Source organism: Urtica dioica, chromosome 8 (assembly GCF_054948205.1).
Source record: "Urtica dioica subsp. dioica isolate 48M chromosome 8, U.dioica_male_clone48M_v1_H2, whole genome shotgun sequence".
Classification (NCBI taxonomy): Eukaryota; Viridiplantae; Streptophyta; class Magnoliopsida; order Rosales; family Urticaceae; genus Urtica; species Urtica dioica.
Window position 1 is genome coordinate 8,400,044 of NC_142763.1, and position 10,628 is coordinate 8,410,671.

The window sequence follows — 10,628 nt, forward strand, 5'->3', positions numbered from 1 at the left end:
TACTTTTGTGACGGGTTTTAATTTTTAGGCAAAACTTTTTATAGTTGAAGAAGTTGCTAACTTGCTATGAAAATTGTTCGTCATCGCCCACCGGGGATTCCTGAAAATAGTTAACAGTTTGCTAGCAAAAAAAAAAAGAGAGAGAGAAAGAAAATAGTTAACAGTTAAATTAAGGTAGTATTAAGATTAAAAGAAAAACATTTTCCTCCGGCTTTTATATATACACATAGTGTGGTTAGATTCCTATATTCAACGCACAACCATATATATGTTAATTAGTTGTTTATTTATGATTTACGTCTTTTTCAAGGGCATATCACATCGTCATCGCAATACACAGCCATAATAATAGAAGTCACGTGACGAGGAATTAAGTGAGAAGAAGTAGATAGATAGAGTAAGAAGAGCTTTGTTGAACTTTTTGGGAACCACTGTGCTCTCTTCTTCTTCTTTTTCATCGCAAACTATTCTCATGCGCGTGACTTTTTGCTTGTGGTCTTAAAAAACAGCAGATAAGCCGGTGAACCCAATTTATATATGACGAACGACAATCTCATTTATGCAAAAATCAATAATTGCGATAGTTGAAATCAATGAACCATACATATATAAATCCGCTTTAATATATCACACGTTATTACGTATCAAGGTGACGAGGCAGAGGAAGGGAGTGTCAGAGAAGAGAGAGATTAATGTACCACCAGGTTTTGAGGAGAGCAGAGGTGAATGGACGTGTGAGCTTTCACAAACCCTAGCTAGCTTACGTAGCCTATAGGGTTAAAGCATTATAGCTAGCTAAAGCATTATAATAATAAAATAATATTAAAAACCCCCTCATAGAAAAGCTGAAAGCCCACCCTTTAGCCTATCTGTCACCCTTCCTCAGAAGCATCAGTTCCGTAGACTCATCGGAGGTATGCTGTAAAGTAAGGCTTTTTGTGTAACTCGTCTTGTGAACGTTGGAATCAATGAACGAGTTTTTTCCTTGAATCGAGTATTGTTGCAAATTATAATTTCACTAGAGCGTGAAATGGTCCTAGATTTAGAAAATAAATATTTAAGGTCAATTAAAGATTTCGGAATGAGTTGAGAATTTCGAGTTGGACTCGAATGATTTTAATTTCCCGAATAATATTTTCGGTGAGTCCTCGAGTACTAAGAAGAGTCTCGGGAGTGAAAATAATTTCCGAAACACCTTAAATATATTCAAAATAAATTAGAATCAACGAGAAATTATCTCGGTTTATTTTCTAAATCGTTTCCATTTAATTATGGACGAGATGTTTATTTTGAGAGTAAAAGGATCGATTTGCAAACAAAAGGTGGTTTATTTGAAAGGAAATTTGAGAATGAGGAAGTTAGTAGGATTATTTTTGGTCCTTATCCCATTAATTTCTCAGCCACACATATAGTATTCTAGACTCTTCTATTACCCTTATCTTTTCACTTTCACGTTGGAACAAACCAAAGCAAGAAGGGGAAAAAAAAAAACGCACGGAAGAAAAAAAAAAGAGAGAACAACGACCGAGAGACGCCGGAGTGGTTTAGGTGAGTTCGTCCTCTTCTTCTCCTTCCCGTTATTCATCTTCTTCATCTCCATTTCTTTTTCTTTTCCTTCGTTCATCTTCTTCAATCACGCTGAGAATCATTGGCTCCGATTTTGTTCTCTCCACAAGGTTGAGCGGGATTTCGTGGAGTAGGAGAAGCCGAGAGTTGTGGGTTCGTTTTCTACATCAAGGTAGGAAATCCAACTCGTTTTCTTTGTTTCTAGTCCGATTCCTATGTTTTCCTATTAGGGGTTTTTGAGTTCATTTGGTTGATTTCGTGGGTTGCTTGTGTTTGGGCTCGGTTTGTGCTTGTAGTGAGCTGAAATTATTTGAGTTAGGATTTTCAGATTTTTATGGATATTTTGGCCGAAAATTTGGAAGGGAAAATTGGGGGTTTTCATGTGTGATGCTTGAATCAGTTAATTGTTGATTAGGACTCTGATTTTAAGTGTTGAAAATTGGAGTTTTACTTGTTCAATTTCAGTTTTCACGTAAGTTGTGTTTTGGTTCACTTTTGGGCTGATTTTTGGAGGTTTCGGATTTCAGAGTATGTGCTTGGCTTTGAAGTATGTTGAGTGGATTTTTGTTTTGTCTGTGGTGTGGTACTGATATGCGTAGGATCGGATCTGAATTTGTGGTGTTTTTAGACGAGTCGGAGACTCGCTAGGATGTGAATAACATAGGTTCTTTTTAGAAAATTTACTTGGTTGAAAGTGTTGCTCGTCTTTGGTTTTTGTTGTTGTTGTTGCTGAGCGTGGGACGGGTTAGGATCGGGTGAGTGTTCGATTTCCGAATGCCTTGTTCGGGAATTGATTTCGAATCGAGAAACTTGGGTATCCTCGGTTCAATTTTTAATCTAACCATGCTCTCTTGTTGGTGCTGCGTGTCTCTCCGAGCTCGTACCGCAGGTACGAGGATGCAGCAAGGATGGTTCCGGCGAGTCGCGGGCGAGCAGCGAGGGCTGTTCGGGTTCAGCGACAAGGCAAAGAGGGGCTGTTCAGTTCGAGCGATACGTCAACGGCTCGGTGAGATGTCTTGAGGCTGTGACAGCGCGCAGCGACGGTGCAGACACGGGCTGCGAAACCTCAGCGTGTCGAGGCAGAGTGAGTTACGCAGCGACGACAGCGACTCGGCATCCTTTCGTTTCCGCGTCGGCGACGATGCGTTTGAACAGCGACGGCGGCGACGACGAGTCGTGAATGTACCGGCTCCCGACTCTAATTGTTAACCGAGTCGTTTCTACTAAAAGTCTTTTAACTATAATATGTAATATTATTCGTAAAATAGTTATGTACGTTTATGATACTAATCACGTGAGTTAGTGAGTTGTTTCGGATTCAAATCGGGTGCTTCAGGTGTGCTATGGTTCGTGGGTTCGAGATAAACCGAGAGTGTCGGTTTCCGTGAGTGTCGGTTTCCGTGAATTACGAGTACCGAACGTGTGTGATTGAATCCGAAACATTCCCGTATTGTAATGTTTTTCAAAAATAATTTTATAACCTATAAGCTTATGATTAAGCTTAAAGTATTTTTGTTACAGCTCATAATTAAGCTAAACCATATTTTATGTTTCTTATTACAAGTATTAAGTTTTGAAAAAAAATAATTAAGTGGTTTTGAAAATAAAGGTTTGTACAACCTTACTTATTATTATTCTTTCTTGATTATTATTTAAGCTAAGTATTCTAATTATTTTTAATTAATTATTTTACTTATTATAACATATTTCCATAATTAAGATTAGTATTATTTTCAAAACCTATATCTATAGTTTTTAAACGGGTTGTTTTATTAACTACGCTTATAGTCTAACCAACGGGTTATTCTAATTTCTATGATCTTAGAGGTAAGACTTTCTTTACAAGTCTAAGAGTAGTGATTTTGGTTCTTGTGGATCGTTGTGGAAAGGAACAAGTTTTTCTCCCTCTTGGGTTCTTAACGTTGAGTTTCGGTTCTAGTTTTGGGCTCGGCCCAAGGGATTTGGGTTATTAAATGCTTCCTTAGCATAGCTAATCTCGAGTTTCATGTTTAGTCGCTACTTGTAGGACTTGTTCTCTCTCTTGATCACTGTTTCATGTGGGAATCGTGTTCTTGTTTTCTCTGATTCTCTTAAGTAAGAACGTATGTTTTGCGTGTGACGGATATGAGTTCCGTGCGCCTTGTTCAGTTTCTCTGGGATGAGAATTTGTAGACTAGTATTTCTGCTAGTGCAGAACTAATGGTGTTCAACGCTCCATTTTATTCCTCAGATATTTTCAGCTATCGCCGTAACGATTAGGCGTTAGAGGGGGAAGGAGCTAGCGAATCAGGAGTCCATGTAAGTGGGAATTAAGTCAACTACTTACCAAGGGAATCACATGTTTATGTGCATTTTACTGTGTTAGTAAACAAGAGTAGTTGAAAGCCCATGAATTTGACAAACTAATCAAGATTAAGGCTTCGGCTACTATTATTGAAAATGTAGCTTCGGGTTTGTCCCGTTAAGTTCAAGCGTAACCCGCTAACAACCCAAGCCGTTTCTTATTTGATTAGTTAATCTTCCTTTGACTTACTAATTTTAGATTCACCCGATAGACGGGTTTACGGGAAAAGCAGGGACAGACGTTTCTCAGATTCCAGCTGAGATATCTGTTCTAGGGACTACAAGGGTCACACCTTGATTTCTCTTTCAAAATACTATGACGAGCATATTAAACAATATTTAATCGAGTTTTACTCGAAACGATGCTCTTCCCGTTGTAGTTTAGGGCTGTACTCTGATTCCATCGGGTACCAAACATTTAAAAAGAACAGATGTCGGTGGTACCAGCAAGTCTGAAGACTTGTGTTTTTGTCAGGGATACCTGACGGGCGCAGTGTTGTAATTGGTAACTGCCGGCGTGCCGGGCACGTCTGAGCTTTCAGGGAGCTCCTGAGCGCCCCTATGATTGGAGATGGTACCATTAGAGGATCCTAGACGAAGTTTAAAACTTGGAGTCACCCTCATGATTAAATTGCTCGGGTCTGAGGGTTGGCTACTTGTCATTCTGAGGGTTGTTGCAGTGGGTGGTTGGATGACCTGAAGATCAGGATGACAAGTTCACATGTAGTAAGTATGCACGTGCTTGCATATCATATGATAGGAATCATATGTCTTTCATGCATAATTTATGTGTTATGTGCACGTCACATGTCATCTAGTCGCTTTTATTACTAGATAGACTCCCACTTGCTGAGTCTTTCGACTCATAGTTTATGACCCTTGGTAATGTAGGCAAAGGAAAGGCTTTACTCGGGTAGAAGGAGGAGATCTAGTCCAGGCTTGCGTCGCTCGACCTGTGGCAATGAGAGTTTTTGTTTTAAACGGGGAAAAATGGTGTTTTATTATGTAACTAGTAAACTTGTATTCTAGTTACTTGTTTTGCGTCCATGTTTGTATATAAGTTATATGTAAGATATGTCCAAAACAAACGAGTGTGTTTTGTTATGTATATAGTCGCTATAAGACTTGTATGTGAAATAAAAGCGAAAAATTTCCCCGAAAATTCTATTACTTATGATATATGTCTTATAGCTATTTAATTTATTTCCGCTTACTATATACAAATGCTATGTTTATTTAAATATTCTGGAGGAAAGAGATGTAAGTACTTCGCGGCTCGCGTGCGAGCTAGAGCTCGCGGGTCGTGACATATGCATTGGCTGCTCTTAGGTTTGGTAAATTAGTACATTAGTTATTGAGTTACATGCTATTTATTTATTTAATTATGTTTTAGTATAAATAAGTGTTCGGAGTGGGTAGGCTTATGAAAAGAGTTGTTTAATCTATTATTTTAGACTATTAATTTTCTATTAGCTGGATAGTGGAGTCTAATCGGAGGGATTGGTTCACTTCTTGAATTGTGAACAGAGTTTATTTTCTAGTAGGTTTTGGTGTATTGGGCTCGGAATTGTGTATGGTTTTTCATATTGATTGATGATTCTATGAATTCAATCTCTCTATCTCTCTCTCACCCCTTCTTTGCCCACCCTGGATATACCTCCCATCCAAACGTTAACATATATGAATGCATAATACAAAAAAATTTAAAATTAGAATCAGAAGTGGCTTAACATTTCATTATTCAAAACAATGCATAAACGCAAGCTTTTTTCTTCTTAAACTGTTACAGAGATATAATGAAACTTGAAGAAAGCAAACAAGAATGGGTCAAACCGCCTTTCAAAATAGATTTGTTACTATCCACATACTCTCTCTCTCGGTTCTATTATTATAGGTACTATCATAACATTAAGTCCAACATCAGATATTTCTCATAACAATACAAAAATATTTTCAGACATGTTTTCTTTGTAGAATCTCGCAATCAAAACCAACTCATTAAAAGAGTTGTTGTTATATACTTCCTGAACTTTCATTTATCTACATAGATTAATTAAAAAAAAAATTAAGAACAAGCTAATGAATCCTGAGCAAGCCACGTCGCTTTGGGCAGCTGTATTTTCTTTCCTCTCTTATACGCTTGACATTTGTCTATATATATAAATACAGCTGTTTTTTGCTCATAAAAAACGCATTATTGCGAAATTCTTCCTTATTATAACGTGGCAAATGTTATTACATGTCTGTTACTTGTCAGCAGCTGCTAAACACAAGCAAGGTGGTACAATCACGATCTCTCCAATTCTTAACTTAGTCATTAGTCATTGCATGTTATGCTTTTTCAGCCAGATGTCTCCCTCTACGATAACAAGTTTTATTTAACGGCGTTCACTATATGTAATAACAGTTACTACAATTATCAATTATGTGTTTCTGATTTTTTCTTTCTAAATCTCGTATAGTTAATAATTAATATTTATTTTTTAATTGAGCTGTATTTCAGCCTGAATCCAGGAAAGAGAGCATTCAAGGACTTTTACGTTTCAATTTTTTGTTATGTAGTATCATAAATTGCACGTGTTTGATTATTCTTTGTATAATACATGCATGTATGATTTCAATTATTTATGGGTAAGCTTTCATTTCTGAATATTTTAAATAAAAAAGTGTGTTATAAACTACTATAGCGTAAAAAAACAAGTAATTCTAAAACCCATTTGTTAAACTACCATTAATCAATTTAAACAGCAAACAAAAAACAAAACTATGATAAACTGTCATTAACACTTATCAACAATTATATGGAGAAAGAAATTTAATTAAATATTAATTAAGTTAAGAAACTGCCATGTAAATAATTTATTATTTTATTTATTTTTTAATTTAAAACCGGTCAAAAGGTATTTTTGACCCTTTCGATTAGTTAATAAGTTGAGTAACGAATTTTCAATTATCAATCGAACGTTGGCTGTTAAAATAAAATTTCAATGATTGAAGAAGGCTATTTAACTGCAGTGCTAAATAAAATTATTACAAAATTATACAATACAGATTGCAATTATGTTGGTAGTCCTAATTCATGATTTCATCATAATAATTTGAGTTCTTACCTACGTGCGTCAAAATTGGCCAAGCGCAAACGCACCTGCAAAATGAACGCTCTTATTAATTTTATCATCGAAATTAACATTTTTGAAGTAGTATTTGTGTCTTTCGCTCATTCAATTATTTTGTATACTCTTATCATTGTTATCACTTTAATTTTTTTTTTATACAGTACCATGTAATTGTATACTAAAATATGTAGACTGAAATTGTATAATTGTGTAATATATATACTAAAGAGTGTATATTGAATGTATTAATATCCTAAATATTTCAAAAAAAAAAAGAAAAACATTATAATGTTTTGAAAGAAGCGTATAAGCGTTAGTATTGTAATTTTCCCACTTATTACACATTTTTGTTGAAAATGGGCCTTAGTGCATATAGGTCAGGTCATGATATGATATGTTATCTATTATGCAGTGATTGTATATTATATACGTAGTGTATTGTAGGTCAGGTCTCTCTCTCTCTCTCTCCCTCTTCTCACTTCGTCTCTCTCCTCTCCCCTCTCTCATCTTCTTCTTCCTCATTTTGCTTCCGCCATTTTATTTTTCCAGAATATGAGTTTATAGTTTCAAGCCGAAAACGACATAACATGGACAAACGGCATGTCATTTTCAGAGAAAATCAAACGAAATAACATGGAAAAACGACTTTCATGAGTTCGTCGGCCGTTTTCCCGGCGAAAACGACACCGCCGGCGAAAATCGGGGAATTTCGGCGACATTTAAATCCATGTTTGCAAGTATACCCCTTGATAAAAAGGCATTATAAAAAGTTATATCCCTCAAAAACACTCTCCCAGAAAGATAAAGACTTAAAAAACAACTTAATTTGCATTCAGTCCCATATACATTCTTCCAATTAGTCGTATAATGTTTGTGGCGACATTAACTGTAATCGTCCAAAGTTACAATAGCTGGTAAGATTATTGAAGAATGATATTGGCTTTCACCAAATAAGACACACTTGATTTCATCACATCGTTCCTACAAAAGGGTTTTTCCGGTCACCACCATTCCAAAAGGGCTTTTCGGTCACCACCGTCCTCCAATTCTAGGGTTTTGAATCTGCAGAAATTAAATATAATCCATACATAGATATATATATGTTATTTTGCTTATATTTTGTTTTTTGTTATATATAGCTAATAATGTAGGTTTAGGGTTTGCAATAAACGGGAAGTTATTTTTGCTTCTAATAAATAAAAAATGTACATAATGAGACTTCAAATTTCTTCTTCTTCTTTTTAATAATTATGACATCAGACATCAAAACACCCTTTTACGATAAAAACGTGTCGAAACACTTGCCACTAAATAGATTCCAGCTCTTAGAAACATTCCAATGTATGCACACTGATACAGATGGTATTGAAAAGAACATCTCAAAATTACATATACAACACTTAAACTAAGCCAAACAAAGCTTTTGTTTTGTAGTTGCTAAAAAAAAATACTAGTTCATAACAGAACTCATATGTTATTTGTATGGGTGAATTATTTCTTCAGATATATCTTAACAGTGGAATAAATATACGGATTGCAATAATCTGTCACGATAAAGTAAAATAAAAAGGTATTCAAAACATTAAATGGAAAGAGTGGATTTTCAAAACTAGCTTTCGGTAGGAAAATCACGCATCAGAAATATGAAATGAACTTGATCATCGATACACTCATAATCAAATGAGAATCTGTAAATTGTATGCCACGCTGAAATTAGAGGTCAGCCCTAGAAATATACATATACATAAAAAACCCTAGAGATGTATGTAGATCGGCAAAATTTTAAAATCAATGCGTCTGTAATAAAAGCAAAAGATTAACTCTACTATCATAAAAATACCCCACGAACAATATAACACAGTAAATAAAAAAAATAAAAAAAATTTAGATTAAAAAACACCAGGTTATACCAGAGGGACTTTAGGTGATAATGTTGTATATCAAAGTGACGACGACAGAAAGATAGAGAGCACGAATGAGTGAGATGCTATAGCTTCCATGCATTTCAAATCATCTGTGCTCTCTATCTTCTGTCAGCATCTATAAACATACACCCCAATGTCTCCTTTAATTAACACAAACATAAATATAATATGTATATATATATATATATATTATTATATATATATAAAGGAGAATCCGGAATCACTATTCACGCAGACTCATATTACTGTTAAGTCTACAGTACACTTAAAAAATTTGACAAAAATACCCTTTAAAAGTCTCATAATTACATGGCATGCCAATGTCATTCTGATTAAAATATTACAACTACTCCTAAAAGAAAAAAAAATCACAAAAATGCCACTCTGACTTAGAATATTCTGGAATACAAACCGACATCCACATATGACAGTTTTAAATCGTTGGAGCTGCCCGAAGTAAATTAATTGTCTGGAATTCTCCAGATATTTGCATTGCAAAAATCATCAACAGCTATTTCATGAAATTTCTGGAAAGTTTTTCATTTCTTTCCAAGCGGCCTATATATTCCATGCTCCTTCACCGAAGAAATCGACACCAACTTCTGCTCTTTCGTCTTCAAAACTACAATCAGACCAATACAACAAATTCAGCCATTGTACATCAATATGTAACAATCTGACCACAATCAATTTCTATTTGTTGTGTTTAACTTCATTTTTTAATCTTTTGTTCATTCTTTTACCTTTTTTTTTTTTTTACTTTTGTTCATTCTTTTACTTTTTTTTGTTCATTCTCTTTGTTCAGTCTCACTTTTCCTCCATCACCACACGTAACAAAATCAGACCTGATCGGCGAGGTAACGTTCACCCGTGGATCAGTTCGAACCACCACTTGAAGTTGAAGATGCGGCAATGGCAGTCCTCGAAGCCGAGTGTATGTGATCCGCAATACTCAGCCTAAGATAGTAAATAAGCCGGAAGATCTAGACCTTCAACTTCGACATCAGCGCAGAACTAATCTTGACGAACATGGGGAAATGATCAAGTAAATTAGAACAGTCTGGAGAAAAAGTGTATATTTCAGAATAGAACAAAAAAAATACAATCGAGAACAATAAGAGAAAGAAAGAAAAGCTGGACTCATGAGAGATCGAGTATCGCACAAAAAAAATAGATTAATTAAATTGTTTTGATAGGAAAGGATTACCAGAAGATCCTACTTGATGAAGTTCAGAAGATCTTCCCCTTAAAAAAATAATGGAGCATCTGTCAACAAATTGGAAATATATAAGCTTTATTTTTATTAGTCTTTCTATAGAAAATTGCTTAATACTAATACCCAGATAAGTGTTTTACCATGAAAAAATAAAATAAAAAAATCCCTCCATAATATTTCCAAAAAAATGTTAGCAGAACTTAAATCACAACATCATCAAAATGAGACCTGATCGGCGAAGTAGCCTTCACCCGTGGATGGAGAAGTGGTGGTCTCATTCTTTTCGTTGATGAGAGGCTGGGATTTTTTGGGAAAAGTTTTTTGCATCAGAAAGAAAGAAATATTTTTCTTATAACAAGTTAAATACTTATTTTTCTTATTTTGGGCAAATGAAACAAAAAAAGAAAACCCTACAGAGAATAAAAAAGTAGAGGTATAACTACTGAAAAATAATACGTTTGA

At 35.0% G+C, this 10,628-nt stretch overlaps 2 long non-coding RNA genes across 4 annotated transcripts; one reads left to right on the top strand and one right to left on the bottom strand.

Annotated features, from left to right (window-relative positions):
* The first annotated feature begins 1,431 nt into the window (after positions 1-1,431).
* Positions 1,432-4,891, top strand: LOC149387827 (uncharacterized). 2 transcript variants are annotated; one of them, XR_016300903.1, is made up of 3 exons: positions 1,432-1,548; positions 1,677-1,738; positions 4,801-4,891. It is a non-coding gene; the product is annotated as an uncharacterized LOC149387827 (long non-coding RNA). The 2 variants fall into 2 exon arrangements; XR_016300902.1 differs by lacking the exon at positions 4,801-4,891 and having other exon boundaries at positions 1,677-1,746.
* Positions 4,892-9,223: 4,332 nt separating this feature from the next.
* LOC149387828 (uncharacterized) lies at positions 9,224-10,628 on the bottom strand. 2 transcript variants are annotated; one of them, XR_016300886.1, is made up of 3 exons: positions 10,158-10,628; positions 9,796-9,969; positions 9,224-9,572 (listed from the first exon to the last, which is right to left on the bottom strand). It is a non-coding gene; the product is annotated as an uncharacterized LOC149387828 (long non-coding RNA). The 2 variants fall into 2 exon arrangements; XR_016300885.1 differs by having other exon boundaries at positions 9,796-10,010.